Below are 4,548 nucleotides of genomic sequence, written 5' to 3'. Positions count from 1 at the left end.
TCCTTGTTTGTCCCCTCTATGTTTAGCCCCTTGTGGGCAGTAAAGAAATATATATTAAAAGCAATCTAACCTGTATGTGATTTGGGGAGTGATAAGAATAGTTTTCTTATTTTCCTGTTATTTCGGCATTTTTATATACATTCTTATACTCTCAGCAGCTTTCATCATGTATGTTTTTCAATAATAGCTCCGTCATTATTGACGACACGGGAACACTAGTGTGTGTTTGTGTATAAATATATACAGTAGTGGCCATAATACAAGGGCCAGTAAGAACAAGTGTATTGAAATATTTATTATAGAAGGTTAGCAAAACGTGGAGACTTGATATTTTACACATATCTGAATGGCGGTGCCCCAGCATGGCCACAGCTCATGAGCTGAAACTAGAATCAATCAGAATCAATCATGTCTAATATCTATCTTTCGTGAAAATTTCAAGTTATGAGGAAATAACCAAATAATCTTCCTAATTGCAACGGCTGAAAGTTAAGGGTCACCTAGAAAAATAATGAAAAATGGAACAAGAGCAAAAAAGAAACCCTTACTATTAATATTTTGTGGACCAGGAGTGGCTGTGTGGTAAGTAGCTTGCTAACCAATCACATGGTTCCGGGTTCAGTCCCACTGCGTGGCACCTTGGGCAAGTGTCTTCTGCTATAGCCCCGGTCCGGCCAATGCCTTGTGAGTGGATTTGGTAGACGGAAACTGAAAGAAGCCTGTCGTATATATGTATATATATATGTATGTGTTTGTGTTTGTCCCCCTAGCATTGTTTGACAACCGATGCTAGTGTGTTTACGTCCCCCTCACTTAGCGGTTCGGCAAAAGAGACCGATAGAATAAGTACTGGGCTTACAAAGAATAAGTCCCGGGGTCGATTTGCTCGACTAAAGGCGGTGCTCCAGCATGGCCGCAGTCAAATGACTGAAACGAGTAAAAGAGTGAAAGAGTATCCTTTTACTGTCAATGACCTCCTGACATCTGTTACCACGGGGCTGAATTAATTTCTTGCAAAATGATGGAGTAATATTGTTCCATTCGTTTTTCAATAATTTCCAGAGTTCATCTTGTTTCTTTGGGTTTCTCTTTTGCGCCACATCTCCAATAACCTTCCAAGCGTTTTCTATAGGGTTGAGATCGGGACTTTGAGCTGGCCAGTCAATGAGAGCAACCCCTTCATCACTCAAACAATCTTTGACTCTCTTCGCAGTGTGACAGGGAGCGTTGTCCCGCACGAGGATCGGAGATGTAGAAGGGCATGTTGTCTAACAATCTGCTTGTAGATATCAGCATTAACAGTCCCTTGTTGGCGAATTAAGTGACCCAGGACCAGCAGCAGATATCATTCCCCATACCTATTTCTTTATTACCCACAAGGGGCTAAACACAGAGCGGACAAACAAGGACAGACATAGGTATTAAGTCGAATACATAGACCCTAGTGCGTAACTGGTACTTAATTTATCGACCCCGAAAGGATGAAAGGCAAAGTCGACCTCGGCGGAATTTGAACTCAGAACGTAACGCAGACGAATTACCGCTAAGCATTTCGCCTGGCGTGCTAACGTTTCTGCCAGCTCGCCGCCGTACCATTACACTGCCTGCTTCACACATGCACGAGATAACCTTTCGCCACTTCTCCGTTGGACGTACATCCCACCATCGGAAACCAGCCACATTAAAGCCCTCTTCATCGCTACAATGAACCTGCGACCACTGTTCTTCTGTCCAAACGACATGTTCGTGAGCGAAACGAAGACGATCTCTTTGATTCTTCGGTGAGCTGGCAGAATCGTTGGCACGCCGGGCGAAATGCTTAGCGGTATTTCGTCTGCCGTTACGTTGTGAGTTCAAATTCCGCTGAGTTCGACTTTGCCTTTCATCCTTTCGGGATCAATAAATTAAGTACCAGTTACGCACTGGAGTCGATGTAATCGACATAATACCTATGTCTGTCCTTGTTTGTCCCCTCTATGTTTAGCCCCTTGTGGGTAATAAAGAAATAGGTATTTCGTCTGCCGTTACGTTGTGAGTTCAAATTCCGCTGAGGTCGACTTTGCCTTTCATCCTTTCGGGGTCGATAAATTAAGTACCAGTTACGCACTGGGGTCGATGTAATCGACTTAATAACTATGTCTGTCCTTGTTTGTCCCCTCTGTGTTTAGCCCCTTGTGGGTAATAAAGAAATAGATCTCTTTGATTCTTCTTGGAGATCAGAGGTTTCTTTGCCGGTGCCCGAGCAAGCAACCCAGAACCTCGTATCCCCCGAGAAACTGTTTTGCAAGATACGTTGACATCGCAAGTGGAGCTAAACTCGCGGAATATCTCAGCAGCACTCTTAAACCTATCCTTCAGTGACATTCTAACCATAATACAACCTTATCTTGGTTTACGTTTAACGAGGTCTACCGGCTTTGGGTTTAGCATCTGTCGATTCTGATGACTTAAAACGAGCTACAATTCGTTGCACAACACTTCTAGACCTTCATACAGTAGTTGCTATCACAGAATTTCACTTGCCCTCTTGGTGAAGGCACACAATCCTTTGCTTTTCATCACAGGACACCGATCGTCTCTCACAAGCCGCAATGTTGACAAATGTGTCAATAACGTAAAGACCATAAGATGTAACTGTTAACCCATCAACAGTCTTCCAACAACAAATACCTCGGTTAGTAATACATTTTATCTAAGTGTCCCTTAACTTTTGGCTGCTGCAATATGGAAGGTTATTTGTTTATTTCCTCATAACTTACGAAATCCCGGATGAATAGGGACTAAGGGGTGTATAGGGACAATAACCGGAAAAAATATTTTAGAACAACCGGGAAAAAATACTTTAGAATAATAAAGTCGAGGTGACTCATATTGTGCTCGATTGAGTCAATTTGAGTAATCTACATTTTATTGTTCTAAAATATTTTCCCCCGGTTATTGCCCCTATTCACCCCGGATTACGGTATTTCATTCACTTGAAATTTTCACGAAAGATAGATATCTTTATATATAAAAGAGAAGTTGCGTGTCTGTCTCCTACGATTTAGATTCCTAACTACTCCCACATTTTGCGGTGCAGTTTAACCAAAACCGGGCATCTTATAGTCGTGATTCATATCGAGCCCTTCTGGCTATTAGCGCGCGTCAACGATGAGTCTACAATTTCAAAAAAAATTACCATCATTTTTTTCCATTTTAATGCATTTTTTCGCTATTATATAAGGGAAGTAACTCTCTAAAAATGTCTACGATGAGTGAACGATTTAAAAAAAATTTACCATTATTTTTTTTTTCCATTTTTAATGCATTTTTTTGCTATTTTTTGGCTATAACTCTAAAAATGCTTATATAGTTATTTCCCTTACAAACCTGAGCAACGCCGGGCGATACTGCTAGTTAGATATATTTCAATATGAATAAAATATCTAGTCTCAACGTTTTGTTTAATCTCCCATAATGAATATTTCGATACACTCGTTCTTACTGACCTATTATGGCCGCTACTCCGTGTGTGTGTGTGTGTGTGTGGTGTGTGTGTGTGTGTGTGTGTGTGTGTGTTTTGTCTTTTATTTGTTTCAGTCATTGGAGTGCGGCCATGCTGGGGCACCGCCTTGAAGAATCTTAGTCGAACTAATCGACCCATTACTTTTTTTTTATTTTTAAGCCTGGTACTACCTATTTTATCGGTCTATCTTGCCGAGCCGCTAGGTTTCGGGGACGTAAACATACCAACACCATTTGTCAATCGGTGGTGGGGGACACAAAGACACTCACGCACACTGTACACTACAAATACACGCGTATAATATAATGTAGATACATATACACAAGATAACACACATGCATAACTTTTCACACACGCACACGAAGTATAATTCATATACATACACACACAAGACAGGAGATACATAAACACACACACACACATACACACTTTGGAAATACGCACATATATGGCCTAATTTGTACACACACTCTTAAAACAACTATTGTATAATACACACACACACACACACACACAAAATACATTCACTCACATACTATACAATACACACGCACACACTCAATGGAAACACTTGAACACAAACACTCTCAAACATATACACACTTATACACAGACATACACACAACATACAAACACAAATGCATACAATTATATAAACAAACGCAAACATACATATTTCATTTAATTTCATTTCATTTGAGTTTGAGTCCATGCTCAGGCCAAGTCGAAGACTCCACCCTCAGAGTCTGGTGTGGTTGCCAGGTTGTATTCTCTGTTTAATTTTGACATGTGTAGGAGCGAGTTTGAGTCAGTTTGTGCTCGTTGTGTATATCCTGGGAGATGGGGTTCATCTCTAATGGTGCTTAAGTATCTATCCAGCTGCAATTTGAATGATTCCACACTGCATCCTGATAGATTTCTGACATGTACCGGAATGGAGTTGAATAGTTGTGCTCCTCGAACCAACAGACTTGACTCTCGCAGGGTTTTTGCTGCCTGGCCAGCCTTTTTGTTGATTGGTGGTAGTTGGCAGCGTCTTCCGT

This window comes from Octopus sinensis, unplaced genomic scaffold (assembly GCF_006345805.1).
Source record: "Octopus sinensis unplaced genomic scaffold, ASM634580v1 Contig01613, whole genome shotgun sequence".
NCBI classification, from domain to species: domain Eukaryota; kingdom Metazoa; phylum Mollusca; class Cephalopoda; order Octopoda; family Octopodidae; genus Octopus; species Octopus sinensis.
Note: the sequence above shows the minus strand (reverse complement) of the source record.